The sequence below is a fragment of the Scyliorhinus canicula genome, chromosome 3 (assembly GCF_902713615.1).
Source record: "Scyliorhinus canicula chromosome 3, sScyCan1.1, whole genome shotgun sequence".
Lineage (NCBI taxonomy): Eukaryota > Metazoa > Chordata > Chondrichthyes > Carcharhiniformes > Scyliorhinidae > Scyliorhinus > Scyliorhinus canicula.
This window is the reverse complement of record NC_052148.1, coordinates 221,102,453-221,123,910: the sequence shown is the minus strand read 5'-3', so window position 1 is coordinate 221,123,910 and position 21,458 is coordinate 221,102,453. Positions and strand designations below refer to the sequence as shown.

Here is a 21,458-nt window from a genome sequence, read left to right as displayed (position 1 = left end):
AGAATGTTAAAACCTAATTCCAACAAGCCTGCCATCGAGGTTATACCAGCATGTATATTTTTAACATCACCAGGCACTTCAGATGAGCGATGGTTAAACAGAATTCGACAGTCTCATGTATGGACACATTAATGCAGATGACCAGAAGCTTGGTCATGAGGTTGATTTGAAGGAGTGTTGGAAAGGAAGACAGACCAGTGGAGAGGTTTAATGCGGGGATTCCAGGCCCTCAGCAGCTGATGGCACGGTCACCAATGACAGAATGATTACAGTCAGGTATCACAAAAGACCAGAATAGGAAAAGCGTGGATAGTTATAAGAGGGCTGGGAAAAGTTGGAGCTAGGGAGGGGGGAAGGCCACGGAGGCATTAAAAAAAAGGATAAGAATTTTGAAACAGTAATAAGGCATTACTTAACTAGAGCCTAGATAGGTTAATAAACAAAGGGGTTATGGGCAAACGGGACTTGGCACATGTTTGGATATGGGCAACAAAGATTTGGATTACCACATTTATTGGAAGGTAGAAGATGGGATGCCATTCATAAGTGCTTTAGAATAGCCAAGCCTGGAGGTAACCAGGTATGGATACGGGTTTCAGCAGACGTTACACAGGCAACGACAGATTGGGCGATGCTGCAGAAGTGAAAATACAAGGGGTGGGATTCTCCCATGGCACGCCGGTTGTGAGAATTGCCATTTGCGTCGGATTTTCGCGCGACGCCGGTCCGACGCCGTTACGCCATTCTCCCAACCGGCGAGAATGGCGTCATCGAGCTCGGCGCTGCGTCTCCCGGAGAATCGCCCGAGGTGCTAAGTATTGCGATTCTCCAGGCCCCCCGCTCTTCCACGGCCCGGATGGGCCGAAGTCTCGGTCACGTCGTTGCAGTTCACCCCTGAAAAATAAAGTCGTCAGCCAGTCGTGCGGGGAGGGAGGGCACGGCACGTGGTGGGGGGAGGGAGGGAGGGGTGTGGCCCGGGGAACTCTTGGGGTACTTACCCTGGCTGCCCTCCTGAGGTCGTGGAGCTTCTTGCGGCACTGCTCTCCCGAGTGTGGGGTGTGCTCCACAGCACTAACGACGATGCCCAAATCATGCCAGCTGCGCCTGACTGTGTTGGCCGGGTGCCGGTGGCCACATCTTGGGCACAGGATCACCCTCCGCTCTTCCACTGCATCCAGCAGTGTCTCCAGGTCATTGTCCCGGAACATGGGAGCGGCACGGTGGAGTGCAGACATCTCTCTATGTCGGAGCCTGTGCGCGGATCACGCACATAAAATGGCACAGCGCCGCCTCATCCGGACGTCGCCATGCCCCGCTGCTGGCCCCTTTTTCAGGGCCTGAATTGATGCTGCCGGCGGCCCGTTAGCATCGTCATGAAACGCGACGGCGTTCACGACAGCACGGACACTCTGACTCGCCATCGAAGAATCCCGCCCATGGCTTTTCTGATAGCACCAATATGAGATTAAAAGCTCATCTTTGGGACAGGTACGATACCAAAGTTGGTGGGTGCGATTCTCCGCTCCCCACGCCGGGTGGGAGAATCATGGGCGGGCCGGGCCGCCCTGGCACCCCCCACGATTCTCCCACCCCCCGCTCGGAGAATCGGCGCTCGCCGGTTTTCACGGCGACCGGCGATTCTCCGGCCCAGATGGGTCGAGCGGCCTGACGTTCCCGACCGGTTCACGCCGGCGGCAACCACACCTGGTCGCTGCCGTCGTGAACATGACGCCAAAGTTTCGTTTGTGGCTTGTAGGGGGCGGAGAGGGGAGTGAGCACCACGGCCGTGCTCGGGAGGGGACTGGCCCGCGATCGGTGTCCACCGATCGTCGGGCCGGCGTCTCCAAGAGACGCACTCTTTCCCCTCCGCCGCCCCGCAAGATCAAGCCGCCACGTCTTGCGGGGCAGCGAAGGGGAAGACGGCAACCGCGCATGCGCGGGTTGGAGCCGGCCAACCTGCGCATGCGCGGCTGACATCACTTAGGCGCCGCCGTCACGTCGTTCTCAGCGTGCCGCCTTGGCACAAGCGTCAAGGCCCAGCGGCTGAGATTTAGTGCGAGATAGGGTGCGAGGAGCGGCCTCTGAGGCCGTTGTGAAACTCGGCCGAGTTCACAATGGCCTTCCCGATGCCGCGCGGGAGCGGAGAATTCCACCCGGTGGCTGTGGGACAGATTTTCTGGTGGGTACCTAAAACGATGGCTTTGGTCCTTTTCATACTCCATATTATTGTATAAAATGTCTGCTCATCCAGTACTGATGTCAGATGAGCAGTTAGACAAGTTAGAGTTGCCAGTGGTAGAATTGGGGGAGGCTGTCGAGACAGACGGTGGTGAGGGAGAGCTGGGCATCATCACCTTTCAAATGGAAACTGGCATTGTGTTTTTGAATGATGGTGCCAAGCATGCAGATGAGAAATAGGAGGCCAAGGATGTAACAATGCTGGGTTGGGAAGAGGTGGTGACTGTCTATAATAAGGATAAGAATGGAAACTATCTCGATCATATTAGAGAAGTTTTGGAGAAGGATGTTGTGGTCAATCATACCAAATACTGCAGACAGAATAAGAAGGTGTACTTTACCACTGTCACGGTTTTATTGGATTTTATTTGTGAAATAGATACAATGGTGTATTTGGAATATATCATGGCATGAAGAAACAAATAATAGTTATACGCAATAAATAAAGTGAAGTAAATGTATTATCACCTTGATGAAATTTATTTGATTTTCTGTTATAGAATCCCTATTGTGCAGAAGGAGGCCATTCAGCCCATCGAGTCTGCACCGGCCCTTGGAAAGAGCACCCTACTTAAGCCCACACCTCCACCCTATCCCCATAACCCATGTTTGATGGCTAATCCTTGCCTCTTAATGGATAACGGTTTTCATTTGCCTAACCTCCCACTATTTCATTTTCCTAGCTTAGTTAAACATTGCATCCGACTCCTATATTTTATTTGTTTGGTGAATGGGTATAATAAACTCTATTCCTGGGATGTAGGTGTCCCTCCCTGGCAAGTCTAGCATCCATTGCCCGTTGACAATAGTCATTGTGAAGATGATAAGAACTTGCCTTCTTGAATCGCTGCAGCCTGTATGGTGAAGATACACCCATTGTGATGTTAGATGGGGAGCTTTTTGTCCCAGTGCAGATGAAATAATTTGGTTCCAGGTTAGGGTGAATTGTGACTTGGAGGGGAACTTGGAGATGGCAGTGTTCCCAGGTGTCTGCTGCTCTTCTTCAGGGAATTAGAGTTTGTGATTTGGGAGGCTCTGTTGAAACCTTTCAAGTGCATCTTCTCGATCATGAGTCGTTTTGTGCTACGACACTATTCCATTTTAAGAATTTGAAACTTGGGACCCCTTTCAAGTTTGGGAAGATTCCTCTGAAAGAGAGTAAGCACAGCTTGGGACAGTTCTTGTCACGGAACCGTCTGTGAGGAAAAGGCTGCGAGTTGGCCTATGTTTAGCTCTCCAGGAATTGAGAACTGAGAGAAGACATACAAAATTATGTTTACAGAGTTGAAATAATTGGATTTTTATTTGTACATCTATTTTAGCTGGCTTTTAAATAGTTTCTTAAACAAGATCTCAAATATGTAATTAGATTCTGCGAACATAATGTTGATGCTTGAAGTCTATTTGACTGAAGAACAGTAAATAAAAATGAAGTGTTTGTTCATGGGTCAGTAGTATATGATTTATTTGCCCTTGTTAAATAATTGATGTTGCATCTCTTTCAAATGTATACCACTGTCACAATCTTACACTATGTTAAACCTAATAAACTGGCACAAAATATTTTAAAACCCAGTGCTTCTAGTCAAATAGTAGAGGGAGTACTTTATAAGCTCATATTTAGCAAGTAACTTTCCCATTGTTATGAATTTCTCTCCTCTCTCCAAGTATTTCATCATGAAAATGATGAACAAGGTGGTGAAAATGGCTCTTATTACTTGAGACAGAAACAGAATATGTTGGGAATTACTCAACAGGTCAAGCAGCATTCACATACCAAGGGGCTGGTTTAGCTCACTGGGCTAAATTGCTTGCTTTTAAAGCAGACCAAGCAGGCCAGCAGCACGGTTCGATTCCCGTACCAGCCTCCCCGGACAGGCGCCGGAATGTGGCGACTAGGGGCTTTTCACAGTAACTTCATTGAAGCCTACTCGTGACAATAAGCGATTTTCATTTCACATAGAAGAAAAACACTGATATTCCCTGATGTGGAGATGCCGGCTTTAGACTGGAGTGGGCACAGTAAGAAGTCTTATAACACCAGGTTAAAGCCCAACAGGTTTGTTTTGATGAAGGAGCTGTGCTCCGAAAGCTAGTGATTCAAAACAAACCTGTTGGACTTTAACCTGGTGTTGTAAGACTTCTCACTGATATTTTAGGTCAATTAACTTTCATCTAAAGAAATATTATTTGTTATCCATATGAATTGTTCAAAATATTTCGATAGTGAAGTGTTAGTTAAGTAAGAACCTAATAGGAATAAATCTTGCAACAAAGTGTGAACAGATGGCTATTTATGACGGCATAAAATACAGGTTTAAATGAAGGCAATGGAAGCGTGAAAATTATAATTTGTTACGGGTGTGAAAAGGTATTCTTCAGCACTGTGCAAAGACCAATGTTCCTCTGAGTGTTGCGTGCACTAAATTTAACTTTCTTGAACACTGTTTAAATTTAGTTTGGTTTACATTTATCAAAATACATTTTATGGCCCCCTTCCTCTAGATTCATACAGGTCACATATGTTTATGGTCTTGAAACATTTTAAACTGAAATAGCAACTCAATTGTAAACTGCCAGACTTTAGAAAGTTTAACTTAATAATGCAAATACTGGGAGTTGACTCATGGACGTCTATGACGTCTATGCTCCCAAATTTCAAATGGAAATAATTAAAAAATGGCCATAGCTTGAAGGTCTTGTTTATATTTTATATTAATGCTTGTGAGACCATGTTACCCAGGCTTAGTGCTAGTGCATTTCGCTCTGCGTCATAAGGTTGTGGTTTCAGAACCTTACTTCAAGACTTGAGCAGCTGGCGCCTCTCTGCAGCAAGGACGGAGGGCTAGATTTTCAGAGGTGCCACTGTTCTGATGCGACATGGATCAGCATCCCACTTGTTAACGTTAATTACCCCATGGCACTTTTGTTTTGAAGAAGGGCACGTTCTCCCTCTGACCTGGGCAACTCCTTCATTGATAAATTAACTGGTCATTTTCTTGTTTTGTGGGATTTTGCTGTGAGCAAATTGACTGCTGTGTTCACCGACAGTGATTATACTTTAAAAGTAATTAATTGTGCAGTTGTTTTGCATGTCTGCTGAATGTAAAAGAGACCAGTGCTTTTATTATAATAAAAGTATGATTTTGAATGTTGAACATATCACACAAAAGTACACACCCCACAGCACGAAAACAGGCTATATTATCCAACAAGTCATATTTCAGTGCTTGCATTCCACACCAAGACCATTTACAACCTGCCTCCTATTCTACTTCATCTTCAAGAATACATCGTCTTCCCTAAAATATGTCAATGCTGCCTGTTTCAACCATACAATATTCTGCATTATTCCAATTTTATATAAATATAATCTTCTTAGCTATTTGATCTTCTGATGGCTATCTTATATTTATGACCCCATCGCACTCCCCTGTCAGATTCACCCACAAGTGGAACCAGTTTCTCCACATATATAACCCATTGAACCCTTTCACAATTGCAGTGAGCTTTTTTTAGATCTCCTGCTTAGATCGTATTTTTTCCAGCGTAATGAGCTCCAGCCTGCTTAATATTCCTTGTTGGTTGCATCATCTCAATATTGCTTTTACAGACCAGAATGGCATATAGTGCGCCAAGTATGTTATAACCAATATTCTAAATACATTTATCATTACCTCCCTGCTTTTTTTATTCTATTCTTTACAAATGAGCCCCACAACCCCTATGTTTACACATTTTATGGCTTTATGAATTTGTATTAACGCATTTAACAATTGTATTTTTAGGTATTTGAATTCTCAGATTTATTTTCCTTCCCTCGCACCCATTTAGTTTCTTGCCTTCAAAGGAATGTGACCTATGTTCAAAAGATGAAACACCTCACAATTCAATATCGAATTTCATTTGATACTCATCTGTCCACAGTGCAAGTCTGTTTTGTCTTCCCTTAATTGGGAGCCGTCTTCTACACAATCAGTTATATGCCCAACTGTGTTTCTTGTCCAAAATGTATAGTTATGTTGCTGGTATATACAGTATAAATAAAAAGAAAATCAAAAATTAGTTATTTTTATTTTGTAGCTATAATGCTGCAATTGTGTTCTGCTGCATCCCAGAATCTTTTTAAAAATGAGGTTTGTTTTGGTGTGCTAAGAACATACATGCCCCAAATTGCGAATACATTTCTCTTCGATCACTGCAAGTCTTCATACTCTTGAGGGCACTGTGGATAATGATGACATGTTTGAATGTTATATGAGATCCACAGATCAGTTCATTCTTTAATATTAAAACAAAACCATAGAGTGCGGAGATGCTGCAAAACACATCTAAAGTGGGAGTTATACAGACTGTTCAGCAGAATTGTGTCACAGTTGAATACAAGCTGAAGGAATTTATCTGTATTTGATAAGATTCTTATAAAGCACTGCATAAAGCGCTGCATGCCCTTTCCTTTTATGCCTGTTGTGGAGGATATTTATAGACGTGACGGTTTGAATCAAGTATTGCTTTGGGGCTGGCATTATCTCAGTGCTGCTATTTAAAGATACAGAATACATTGTGATTTTAGGCTACCTGTTACAAAAAGCCTATCAGTTACGAGGGACCAAGCTCTCTCGGTGCACTAAATTAATTGAGTTTAACGGGCTGGTTGAATCTCATTATTGGACACATAATTTTCAAGACCGGAATAAGCAATACATCATTCCATTATTTTAAATCCTTTTTGCGCTGGATGCTCCTCGTAGATTTTTGAAATGTGCCCTTCATATTCTGCAGCAACAATTTTTTTGAATTTGTTAGGAAAACAAAGATAGCTATAAGGGATTTATATTTGTAAACATTAGAAATAAGGTATAGTTTTAAGTGGGTTTAATTCGATTTTTCTGTATCTGGAAGGGTTAAAACCTAGAGTTAGATTCCTGCTGGACAAAGGTGTTTGTCTATGCGCGATCCCATGGCCACACTGTGCCCGAAAATCAGCTCACCGCGGTGCAGCATGGCCATTGAAAGCCAGGAGACCCCGCTCCTAAGATCTACCCGGCTCGCAACGCCTTGTGAAATTCAATGCGATCTTGCGAGATATTGCGATGTGAATCCCGCCCCCAATGGGTGGGATCATCTTTTGGAAAATCTGCATATTAGAGCAAGGCAGTAAGCTTCATCTAATGTTCAACCCCACAAACGGGGACCAGACAGAACGGCACTCGTGGAGGTCTCCCAGGGGATCCGAGACTCGCAGCTGCATGCTATTTGGACAGGTTGGTGCTGTGGCACTGCTGGTGTTAGCCTGGCACCCTGGCAGTGCCACCTGGGTGCCAGCCTGCACTGCCAGCTGACATGGGCACTTCCAGGGTGGCAGATCAGCACTGCCAAGGTGCCAAGCTAGCATTTTTCTTTGCATGTGCATGGTTAGGCCAGGGTTGCTGGCGTGGATGTTGGGGCTGGGTAGGGCAAGGGTGGGGGTCAGGAACCCCCCCATACTGTGTTGAGGTGAAGGTCGGGGATTTTTTCATGGGTCTTGGAAATCGGGAAGCCATTTAAAACTGCGTCCAAATCTCTTGCACCAATAGGGAAGTCCAGCGAGCGGAGCTCCCCACTGCACAAAACGGGGCTATGTGCAGCCTTAGCCACATCTTCTCTGTGTGCCGGGAAATACACGGGAAAACATGCTCACTTGGGGACTTTGTTTCGTTTTGGGAGAATCGCGCCCTATGTATGGGGATTGGTTAAGTTCCATCTGTGTTTCTATTGTGCTTAGAGCGGGCTATGGCACGCCGAATAAATCAAAGGCATAAGCATGTTGGCGTTGCTTAGCAACTGGGGCCTTGTAAGGTAGAGAAGGTTTTATGTTTTTGTTTAGTTAATTTGATTGCAGTTGATAGGTAGTGAGGGAGAAGGCAGCTTTGCGAGAAGCAGTTAGTTTAGAAGGCTAGAGAAGGAACATCTCTCTCAGCTTTGCTAGAAGAAATAACATACAATCAAGTAATGGTTAAGAAAGCAGATCCTAAGAAATCTAAAGTCCAGTTAGTGAAGAAACTAGAAAAATGAAGAGAAGTGTCCAAGAAGTCTGGAGTTAACAGCTAGCAGACGTTGGCCTCTGTTAGCAGACGTTTTTGTATTGCTAAATTATTTATTCCGCACACCAACCAGTCATGGAGCATCTCATTTGGCAGCAGGCCAAATTTGCAAGCCTCTGCTAATCGCCTTAATCTTGTTTAAAAAGTTGGTGACTGACTCCCCAGTGTCTCGGAATGCTGAGTAAAACCGGTACCTTCGCAGGATCAGAGGTGGCTTAGGGTCATTGTACTCTTTTACTAAGTCCATCAATTCCTGGAAAGTTTTTGTGTCCAGTGCCTCCGGAAAAGTGAGACTGTGCATCATGGTAAAAGTTGCCGGCCCATACGCGGTCAAGAGAATGACCCGCTGCTTTTCATCTGGAACTATATCGTTTGCTCTAAAAAAGTACTTAATCCGCGCTATATATTGGACGCAGTCTTCCACTGCACAGTCAAAAGAATCCAACTTCCCAAATAAAGGCATTTTGCCTGTTAGTGGCTTACCCTCAATATGTGGCGGCTGCTAATGAGCAGGTTCCTTCAGGTCGTTCCGTTTTCCTTGTCGCCACTGTAATAAGTCCGCGGAGACAGAAGTCCCTTCACCAGAATTCCTTTTGTTTACAAAGCCAACAACCGAACAACCAGGTACATTCAGCTTGCTGTCTACACTGGGAGTGCAGAGGATCTGATATACAGAGAAAGGAGTTCCTTGATTCGGCCACTAATCACGGAACTCGTATTCTAATTGGCCAATCTCAAAGGCCTGGCCTAATTCATTACACTCAATTCAAATTTACTTGTCTCTCTGCAGCATGCAATGATGAAATTTGCAATATTGTTTTAAGATTGGTTCAATATAGCCTTTTAATCTGTGGTCATTTTGGTTGTTTATTCAACCGCTTGTGCTTGATGACTGAATTTAGCAGATAAATGGTTTATTAATTCTTGTTGCATCCAGTTTGTATTCTAGAGCTGCTTCCAATTCTGTAACATAAAGCCAATATCATTATGCCAAGTTTATCCTGTTTTATTCTGAGCAGATTTAGCAACATTATATTTTGCACATATGCTAGATGTGCATTTACTGTTTAATTGCCTTCACAGCTTTATTATTCCATGACTTTCCTGTTACTTGTGATAAGGTGTGTACAGATCAGAAAATTGCACTGTTCGTCCATGGCCAGAATATAATTGTGGACCTAATGGCTAGTACCAGAATGACAAGTCATTCAGGCTCTGATGCCAACAACAGCATATCCTTAAATTAACCAATGGAGCTATCTCTTCAACCGGCTCTTGTCTTTGAGAATATAATGATGCCCCTGAACAATAAGCATGTTGGCATTTGAGAGCTGGAAGTCAGAAATGCACAACATTGAGTCAGAAATGGCTCTATATATAAAGGAAAAACAACGCATGACGAAATGTGAATGATTATTGATGTCTCTGTTCAGAAGACATGTCTGAAGTGAAAAATTGGCTTATATTTGAAGAGGAAGCCGTGTAGGAGTCCAAGGGTGAATAGGTCAGAGGAAAAATGGAAATGGGAATTGGGATATTGAGTAATGAGTATATAATCAACATGCTTGTATAAAATAGAAATGTTAGTAACCTGAATTTGTTTTTCAATGTAGAAGAGATTTTATGATGCATAAATGCTCTGCATCAATTTGGAGGAAGAGCATCAAATTGCAATCAAACAAAAAGAGTGGTATTCAGGCTTTTGAAAAGCTGTTGCAGCTGTTGACTTTACAGAACAGAGTGCCGGAGGAAGTGCAGTTGCGAGTGGGGTGATGGATAATCAAGCAAGGGCATTATGAGCAGTCCACCTGGAAAGCTAGGAGGGGAAAGATACATTTTATATTATATTATTGAGTAATAGATGTTTACAGCATAGAAACAGGCCCTTCGGCCCGGCTTGCCCATGTCACCCAGTTTCTATCACTAAACTAGTCCCACTTTCCTGCATTTGGTCATATCCCTCTATACCCCCCCTGCCCATGTAACTGTCTAACTGCTTTTTAACCAAAAAATTGTACCCGCCTCTACCATTGCCTCTGGCAGCCCATTCCAGAGACTCGCCACCCTCTGGAAAGAAATGTCCCCTCTGGTTTCTTTTGTATCTCTCCCCTCTCACCTTAAACCTATGCCCTCTAGTTCTAGACTCCTTTACCTTTGGGGAATGATGTTGACTATCTGATCTATGCTCATTATTTTATAGACTTCTATAAGATAACCCCTAAGCCTCCTATGCTCCAGGGAAAAAAAGTCCCAGCCTATTCAGCCTCTCCTTATAACTCAGACCATCAAGTCCTGGTAGCATCCTCGTAAATCTCTTCTGCAGATTCTATGCCTTCTGATCCTATATCGCTCCTTGCTATCGATTTAACTTAATGCCTTACTAACAATGCAACCCCGCCCCCTTTGCAATCTGCCTGTCCTTTCGATAGGACACATATCCTTGTATATTTAGATCCCAGCTCTGATCCCTTTGCAGCCACATCTGTGATACCCACGACATCGTACCAGCCAATTTCAATGTGCGCAACAAGCTCATTTACCTTGATCCGTACACTGCTTGCGTCTAAGTACAACACCCTCAGTCCTACATTGACCACCTCCCTTCTCACATTTGTCACCTTTTTTGCTCTGCCTGAGGATGATGTTATTCTCTTATTTTTGTTCTCTGTTGCCCTTAAGTTATTACACCTTCTAAGCTAACTCTCTGGTTCCCACCCCCAATAATCAAAATGTAAATTCCCTACATTCTAGAAGGTAATCTGATAGAAGAACAGAGTGTGAGGACAAGGGATGCCAGCAATGTTGTGAATGAGGATGAGTGACAAATGGGAGAGATGACGAAGAACCTAATTTATTCCTGAGGAAAACTTTCCACATTGGAGGGAAGACATTCCAAAAGTCCTGGTGCAGAATTTGCTGTGATTAAAGTAGATTTGAAAATGTAGAAAGATGAACTTCATAATCTAAGTGATTTGGGATTATCCTAGACATAAGTACATCGAAGGTCATGTAAAGGTTGTGAATGTAGCCCAATCCATCATGCAAACTAGCCTCCCATCCATTGATTCTGTCTACAATTTCCGCTGCTTCGGAAAGGCAGCCAACATAATTAAGGACCCCACGCACCGCGGACATACTGTCTTCCACCTTCTTCCGTCAGGCAAAAGATACCAAAGTTTGAGGTCACGTACCAACTAACTCAAGAACAGCTTCTTCCCTACTGCCATAAGGCTTTTGAATGGACCTACCTCATGTTGATCTTTTCTCGACACCTTGCTATGACTGTAACATTATATTCTGCAGTCCTTCCCTATGTACGGTATGCATTGTTTGTATAGCATGCAAGAAACGATACTTTCCACTGAATACTAATGTGACAATAATAAATCAAATCAAAAAAATGTAATCGTCACACACATTCTTTTTTGGAACCTATGTCTTTCGAACATGAAATGATAGTTCAGTAATAAGGGTTGGGGCTGAATTAGATTGTCTCTGAAAATGATGTTTCATCGCAATGCACACAGTATGGCAATTTTGTTAACTGCATTGTTTATTGACTGGACTTATCAGCAGTGGTCAAAATTGTGAATGGCTAGAAACACTTAAAACAAGCTTGGAGTGCTTCTAGTTATCTTGCACTTAAAGCAAAGTACAGCTAGAGGTAAGCAGCTGCTGAGAGCCGTGGTTGAAGAGAACGAAACCCGGGAAAGAGTACAGATTGTCAAAAGATAGGAGAGTGCAGATTCCAATAATTTCAAATGCAGCACTGGAAGTCTTGGAGGCAGAGGTGGAAAGGAACAGAGGTCCTATATCCACTGAAGTGTCAGAGGCCCCCCAGACATTTTCTTAAAGGCGATGTGAGCAGATATTTGTGGTGGTTACAGATAGAAGTTAAGTGCTGAGGACCTGGATGGAGTGCAGCACAACATTCAATTACCTCACAATGTGCTGAAGATCAAGCAATGTAGCTTCAATCTCTAAACCTACCAACTACACCAGTCACCTCAGATACTGCTAAAATCACCACACCTCCTGAATCTCAATCAATCAGGACTTGTACCTAACATTTACCCCACTTTGCGCATTTAAGACTGCTGCATTCCTCATACTCACACCTTATAGGTTGTGTACAATGCCAGCTATTCAGTCATGTCTAACGAATTGCACAACACTCAGTGATTGATTTCTCCCTCACTTTCAGGAAAAGGTGCCCAGAGACAACAGGAGCTAGCCAGTGGGTAATCAGTGTACTCAGATGGTCCAATCCCCATAGGGGAAACTTTGCTTGCCATTGTTGTGACACCAGTTGCAGAGATAATGGTATCCATCTCCCATCCCATTCCTTCCCGATCCCTCGTTCGCTTCTGATATATAAGCTGCAGGTGAAGACACAGCAGCGTTGCTTGAGTTCACACTCAAACCACCAGTTTATCTATTGATTCTGCATGTATCTTAGAGAGTAGATCAGAGAGGGGAGGGGGTGGAGGGATCTGCATGAGGTGAGACAGTGAACATGATTGACTGCAGCCAAAATGAGGCAAGGATAGCATGGGTGCCATCTTGCCAGAGAGGGGATTGCACATGGCTTCAGCTGCGGGGACTCGGATGAGTAGATTGATGGGGAAACCTTCAGAAAAAAGCTGATGGGTATTGCACACCAACATGTTTGGTGCATTGGCAAGCACCTCAGGATGATGGCATTTGTTGTGCTGATCCACTTTGTCAGTCTGCCAGCTCAAACTGCTGCCACTCGTGGCGAGACAGTGGTGCAATCGACAGCCAGGCTTTCATGGTACAGAGTAACTCGAGATTATCCCCTAAGGACAGCTGCAGTCAGCAGCCTTCCAAAAGCCATGCTGCATCCACTGGGATAGCACTGCGTAGAGGAGTACATAGAGGAGAGGCACTCAGGAATGCACAAAGGTGATTATTTGACCTTTTAATGTGGCATAATTTCATCAATTTGGTTGGGGGTGTTTACTGTGTGTTGGATATTATTTTGGTGATGTGACGTAGACACTGATGGTTGGTAACTGGAGAGGGAAAATGTGTTACTGTTGATGAATGGTGAACTGCGGTTACAATTATTTGTATCACACTCGAATATGTTTTTCACAGCCAAGGCACAACACTGTTGTCTTGGTTGCCTCCTCCATTCTTTGTCGTCCTGCTCCTCAGTGGTGGGAAATTTATAGGAAAACATTCTGAGGGACAAGATACATTTTCATTTCAAAAGACAGATTAATCAAATTTGGATTTGATAAGATATCATGTTTGACTAACATTGAATTTTTTGTGGCGGTAACTAGTAGTGTTGATGAGGCTTGTGCACTTGCTAAAATCCATGTAGGTTACATTCATGGCAGATTGACCACAAAAGTAAAAGCTCAAGTAAAAGCTTTTCTAAAAGAAAGTTTAAATTGGGTCCAAAATTGACTCAGAGACGGGAAGCAAAGGGCAAGGGTATTTTTGTGACTAGAAGGTTGTTTCCTGTGGGAGTTGACAGGGTTCAGTACTAGGTCCCTGCTTTTTGTAGTACGTGTCAATGATGTAGACTTGAATACTTGGGGTATAATTAAGAAGTTTGTAAATGATACAAAAATTGGCCGTGTGGGTGATATTGAAGAAGAATGCTGCAGACTTCTAAAAGATCTCAATGGACTGGTCAGTGAGCAGAGCAGTGGCAAATGGAGTTTGATCTGAAATACATTTGGGGAAGGCGAATAATGCAAGAGAAAGCACAATAAATATGTCGGGATTCTGAGAAGTTTAAAGGAATGTGTCCATAGATCTCATGAAGGTGGGTGGGATAGATAGATGAGGTGGTCAAGAACAATTTTGGGGTACTTGCCTTCAGTAGCTGAGGCATAGAATATAAGAATTGGAATGTTATCCTTGAACTGTATAAGACACTAGTCCCATTGACAGAAACCTGTCCTGCAAAATCCAAGGATAGCATATTGGCATGTATAGTCCAACAAACGGATGTCACGGTGAATAGCAAAATTCAGTCCTAAACACTCTTGTTGCATTCCTGTCAATACTTTTGCAAAAGTATTTTTATTCAAATTTTAAGATTTTAAACAGACAACATTACGAAGTAAAACCAACACACAACCCCAAACTTATCCCCCCCCCAACATCCTAACTAACTTACCACCTCTTCCCCCCCCCCCCCCCCCCCCCCCCCCACCCCCAGCTGTTGACTATAACCAGCTCTGTGAAATGTAATATAAATAAACCCATCTCTTATGGAACCCCTCACTCGTGCTCCTCAGAGCACATGCCACATTTTCCAAGTACAAGAACTCCGTTAAATCCCGCCAGCCATCTGAACAAGACTCGCTGCAAGCGATCAATGAATCTGCAACTCTGGCAAGTCCGACATCCTAAATATGGCCCCCGGGGGACTGGGCTCCAAATCCACATGCAGGATTGCCAACATGTGCTGAAGAACGACCTCAAAGTTTCTCCAGCTTCAGGCAGGACCCCACAAACCCTCAATTTCTATCACCCCTCGCTCCTCACATCACCTAAACTCGCATCCATCCTCCCTTGCTCAAACCCATGGTTCCTGCGAATCGGCATCAAATTCGACCCCGTACCCATCCTAAAGTGCTGCCGAAATTACCTCCATATTTTTAGCATGGCCACCACCATCGGATTCCCTGAATACTTACCTGGGGCTGTTGCCAGCACTTGCAACCCTGACCCCTTACAAGAGCCTTCCTCCATCCTCACTCAAAGCCTCAGTTTCCCAACTCCAACACTGCACCGTCTCGAGGTTCGTCGCCCAATAATAGTATAACTGGTTCGGAGGGGCCAAGTCTCCCGACACCAATCGAGGTGAACTGGTCGCTGTGCTGCGACAATGCCTCCTCCACCCCCTTCAACACCTCTCCTTGCTCCCGCACCACATTTTCCAGAATCACCTTGATCTAGACAAGAGACGCATCCACGCACCTCTTCAGCAAGGCCATCATCTCCTTGTGATGCCTGTCAAAGTGTTTGGTAAACAGTTGCTCAAACCCATCACTGCCAGCTTATCCACTGTTGTGGGCTTGGCCCCACTCACCAAACCTACTCCTTCCATTTTTCTTTCCGCTGAACTCCCCACCAAACTCGTCGGTGGACCTTTGCTCGGCCCCTTTTTTCCCGGGTTCTTTTTCTGGGTTTTCAACATCCTTTGGTTGCCTTAGACTTTACACCAAATTATCTTCCAAAATACTCCCTAAAAACTGGGTACAAAGGGCCAAAAATCAAAAGCTCCAGCAGATGCCTCCCAACATACCACCTCCCAACTACATGTCACCACTGAAGTCCACCAGAAATATCTGCTCGCATTGCCTTTCATACTGGGTGTGAAACTGGACTCCGTAGTGCTCGTTTTTCTAGGCACTGTCAAAACCCCTGGAGTTCCAAAACGCCATTCATAGCACGTGGACACACTTGTGGAGTGAATTGAGCTGAATTCTCAATTGTCTGTTTGAGCAACTGTTTACCAAGCACTCAATTGTCCCAGAGGTAAGTGACTGCTCAATGAACATCCACCGGAAGTATGAAGAGAGAGGCACATCATGTTGCCAATCACTTGTAGTGCTGATTTAACAACAATGGTGCTATTTCGGATTTCAATGCTTCAGCAAACACATTTCTGTTAACTTCACACATCTGACCATGTGATCAGCTGCAGGAACAAGTTTGCAGGGACACAGTCAACCGAGAGTCTGCAACAAGCAGTGCCAAATGAAGACATAGACATTCTAGCGAACCTGACGATACCAGAACCCCAATTGAAAATGCTTCAACACCCAACGGCGTCCAAACTAAACCAAAAACACAAGGTTGTGGTCAACAAGAAATAGCAGACTCCTGAAGTTTCCAACAACCACACAGAAATCAATGTCCTCTGAAACGCTTATTGGCTGTTGTGTTTATTAATTGTTCATACTGTAAATTGTGATAACTTTATATTGTGCTTCATTGCAGGAACCTCTGATGTAACGGGGTAGGAAAATGTTGTGTATTCATGTTGTTCCCAGTTGGAACAAGGTCCCATGGTCCGATCACGTGACATATTTTAAATATTCATTTTTATGGGATGTGGGCTTTGCTGGCTAGGCCAGTACTTGTTACCCATTCCTAATTGCCCTTAAGGTGGTGGTGGTGAGCTGCTTTCTTGAATCACTGCAGTGCACGTGGTGTCAGTACACCAACTGTGCAATTTGGGAGGGTGATCCAAGATTTTGACCCAGCGACAATGAAGGAACGGTATTATATTTCCAAGTCGGGATTATGAGAGACTTGAAGGGGAACTTCTGGGTGGTGGTGTTCCCGTGTATCTGCTGCCCTTGTCCTTCTAGATCGTATCATGGATTTGAAGGTGCTACCTAAGGAGCCTTGGTGAGTTCCTGCAGTGCATCTTGTAGATAATACACACTGCTGTTACTGTACACTGGTAGTGGAGGGAGCAAATGTTTGTGGAAGGGGTGCCAATCAAGTGGGCTGCTTTTTCCTGGATGATGCCGAGGTTCTTGAATGTTGTTAGAACTGCACTCATCCAGGCAAGTGGGGGGAGTATTCTGTCATGCTCCTGACTTGTGCCTTTTAGGTGGTGGATATGCTTTGGGGAGTCAAGAAGTGAGTTACTCACCACAAGATTCCTCACCCCTGACCTGCTCTTGTAGCCACATAGCTAGCCCAGTTCAGTTTCTGGTCAATGGTAACCTGCAGGATGTTGATAGTGGGGGATTCAGTGATGGTAATGCCATTGAATGTCAAGGGGTTATGGTTTGATTATCTCTTATTGGGTATGATCGTTGCCTGGCACTTAAGTGGGACAAATGTTACTTGCCACTTGACAGCCCAACCTGGGTATTGTACAGTTCTTGCTGCATTTGCCTGTGGACTGCTCCAGTGGTTGAGGAGTCACGAATGATGCTGAACATTGTGCCTCATCAGCGAACATCCCCACATCTGACCTTGTGTTGGAAGGAAGGTCATTCTAAAGCAGCTGAAAATGGTTGGGTCTTGGACACTATTCTGAGGAACTCCTGCAGTGATGCACCGGGACTGAGATGACTGACCTCCAGCAACCGCAATCATCTTCCTTTGTTCCAGGTATGACTCCAACCAGTAAAGAGTTTCCCCTCTGATTCTCATTTGACTCCAGTTTTGCTCGGGCTCCTTAATGCAATACTCGATCAAATGCTGCCTTGACGTCAAGGGCAGTCACTCTTGCCTCACCTCTGACATTCAGCTCTTTGCTAATGTTTGAACCAAGGCTGCAATGACGTCAGAAGGTAAGTGACTCTGGCACAACCCAAGCTGAGTATCACTGAGCATGTTATTGCTACGTAAGTGCTACTTGATAGTACTGTTGATGGCCCCTTCCAGCATTTTGCTGATGATTGAGAGTAGACTGAGAGGGTGACAATTGGCCAGATTGGATTTCTCCTGCGTTTTGTGTACAGGACACACCTGGGCAGTTTCCCACATTGCCAGTGTTGTAGCTGTACTGGAATATCTTGACTGGTGTGCAGCAAGTTCTGGAGCTCATGTCTTCAATACTATTGCCAGAATATTGTTAGGGCCTATAGCCTTTACAGTACCCATTGCCTTCAGCTGTTTCTTAATATCACGTGGGGTGAATCGAATTGGCTGTGATGCTAGGGACCACTGGAGGATACAGAGATGGGTCATCCACTTGACACTTCTGGCTGAAGATTACTGTGAATTCTTCAGCCTTGCTTTTTGCACAGATGTGCTGGACTCAAGCAATACATTAATGAAATTATCGGCCGTTTGCACGGGCAAAGGGCAGTCTATTCTAACAGCCCGTGAACACCTTTCTAACAAAATTATTGTTTGTAACTTCATGGTCTGCAAGCCCATCCTTTTAAAATACCACAGCTACCCTATGAGGCCAGTGGGAAATATATATTTTTTTACAATTTACAAGAGATCGGCAGGTTGGAATTCTCCTGAAAATGCAATTCGGGTGCTGCTAAAATTATAATAGATGTGCTTACTCTTAACACTTCAGTCTGTTTTAAGGAATTAACAGATGAAACCTAAAACGTGCTGAAATATAAATGTTTGCTTTGTAACCGTCCTACATTATCAGATGGATCTTGTTGACAATTACTTATGCATAATGTAGGTACAGCTTGTTCTTTAGTGAAGTAAAGTACATTCTGTAAGTAATTATAATCAATTGATGACAATCCAATTTATTTGTGCACAACTGAGGTCATAATTACAGCAAGTTCCTCTTGAAAATTCCAAGCTGGGTTAATGATAAATCATGAAAATGGAACAGAGTAGTTCGGCATTTTGGTGGTACAGCAGTTACTGTCGTTTGACAAACTAAGTGCAATATACTTAAAAGTTGAATTTTTTTGTGGAGCTGTTTGGTGAGTTATTGACCAAATTAGCTTCTAAATCCTTGGGTAAGAGCTGCTCATATGGTACTAATGTGACATGAAGGAATAATTGATGTTCCCTGTTGATATGGTCTTTTTAAGCAGCTTTGACGCATGGTTGACATTTTGTATACAGTATCTTTCTATTTAGTGAAAGTATGCTACTGGTGATTTATTGTAGAGCAAGATGACTTATTTATATCTTGACTGATATGCAGAAAGTTAACTTTTCCTTTTGCTGTTGATGCGCAATTAACTACAATTATACAGGAGTTTGAATCATTTTGAAGTGGGAGTTTGCTTGAAAAATTGGAACATATATTTAATGTGTTTGTTTATGAATGTGGAATTGTAGCAACCTACAAGTCAACTGCACAAATGTATTTTGATTTCCAAATCTCTGTATTAGAAAATTTTAAAATAAATGCCGAACCTCTTAATTTATGAAGCTAAAAATGGGTGTTGGATCTACTCTTCGGCTACATTTCAGTTAGACTATGTGAAGTTCTAATGGAACAATTATAAGATCTTTAATTTTATACTATCCGTGGCACTGATTTTATGATTATATGTAGTGAAATTTTATTTTTACTAATAAATGTGTTAGTAGTCCTCAAGTTCAAATTTTTTTAAGTAAAGATTTAATTGCCTTGGCTTAATTTAGTTATGAACTCTTATTTTCAGCCATGCCCCATTTTGTTTTAAAGAAAGGGATACAAAGGAACAGGTTAGGAAAGAGGCTCTAGATGGCAGTAGGGCACATGTTACTCAGACAGGTAGTGTGGTTTTGTAATGTGTATTAGATGGCTTATGCAAGCAGGTGGAATGAGAGGTATTGGGCTGAGCAAATGTGATGGGAACCATAGAACTTGGAGGTATTTGGACTGATATTTTGGAAGGCTGACAGTGATTCAAGGCCAAAGGGTGCGTGGGTGGGGTCGAGAAAATCAGAAGGGTTTTATGTCATGATCTGGGATCACCAGTGTGTAGATAGGTTCGGGGATCACTACCTTTGGAAGTAAGTATTGGCTGGGTGAGAGAACTGGGATGCGATGCTACTGCCTAACCCATTGTTGGGGGCATCATGAGATGTGATGGTTGTGTGTTAGCAAAATGCAGAGGAGGGGTTGCAAGGTTCTGGAATGACAGTCTCTGGGAGGATTGAGTCAAAAATTATTAAATGTTGGAATGGGAATTGGTAATATTTTGAAGGAAGCAGCAAAGGAAAAGGTTGCAAGCGCTCATGCGTTACCCCTGGCCCAGAAATCTATCAAAGATGCTTTCCCAGCATTAAGTAGGGATGTTTGTTTAACAAAGATTTTTTGATCGATGGCAAGGCAGCATATTCACAGGCGACAGAGCAGTTACTATCATAGGATACCTGTTTAAGTATGGCACCCTTTGCAGGAACATATACTTTTTCTTTGACAACTTGGAGTAGCAAGGTTCTTCAAGCAATCATATTGACAAATTAAGCTCCAGTCCAAACTGGAAGTATAAAGCAGGCAATATAAATTAAAATTAAATTGTGTACATAAAACGAAGAAAAGATCAGAAGCTACAGATTTGTTTTGATCTTCTATCGCTTAAATCTGACAGAACAATCCAGAGGATATTTTAAAAAAAGAATTCATGCTAATTTCCGTCTGAGTTAATGAGACTCTGGAAAATAAACATTCTGGGCCAGAGAGGTTGCTCAACAATAGCTATTACTCATAAAACGTTTTTAAGAAACTCCTTTAATCATAAGTACATGAACACGACCACATAACCATTTATAATATAGAATTAGCAGACAACCACACAAAGTTCATTTTGTTGGATGGATTTTGATGTCAAGTCCACTTGAGGGCTGCAATAGTGCACTCTGAGGAGTAGCATGGTATTATTGACAGCACATTCTGGATTTATGTTTTAACTGTACATGTACATATGCCAAAAGGTGCTGTCTGATTTACAATGTTACAGTTGTGAACACTGATGGCCTTACCCTTATATCACATTATGCAGCCCAATGTTATTGCAAGTATTTGACACTTTTACATGTCATTGATTATTGTAAAGCATTTATTTTAACCCGGTTTAAAACCCTTGTTAAGCAAAACCATTTCAGATGACTGTGTTTAGTGTTCCTTGATTTCCTGTAACATTTGGGCAAGAAAGCAGCAGATAAACGAAGAGATGCAATTTATTGTCATTTCCTGTAAGCGGCAAAAGAGATCCACTAATTTATTGTAAAACCTGGAATGATTTGGCACTGAAAAACAATACATCCTTGAGTAATGTTGCTGTTGTGCCTAAACAGCCTATACTTCATGTTCAGGGGACAACTTGTAGGAAGGGACAAGGACAAGGACAAGACTTTGAGCAAGTGGAAGTCCGTCTGGATAGGTGACTCATCCACTTATCTGTAGCACCCATCAAAATCGTAAGGGTGGGGTGGGGGTCTGAGTGTGTTTTTGGTGGGTAACCACCATGGGCATTTCATTGTCCACCCACTGAGTGCATAAGGTTAAAATGCCAACTTTCCAGAGTTGATGTTAAATTGCCAGGTATTTAGTTACATGGCTTCTCCCTTCTTTCCTTTCAAATATCAGTCAAATTCACAATTCCTTAAGCTAGAGAGCTTTGAAAAATAATGACTATTAAACCTACAATTTCTTATTAATTTAATTTATAGCACCCTGAGGTGGAAACCCTGGGAATCTTG

General features: G+C 43.2%; 1 protein-coding gene across 38 annotated transcripts in view; it reads left to right on the top strand.

Annotated features, from left to right (window-relative positions):
* The window catches only part of LOC119963306 (calcium/calmodulin-dependent protein kinase type II subunit delta), a 425,111-nt gene that overhangs the window by 40,930 nt on the left and 362,723 nt on the right, over positions 1–21,458 (top strand). The gene's annotated exons all lie outside the window — the stretch shown is intronic.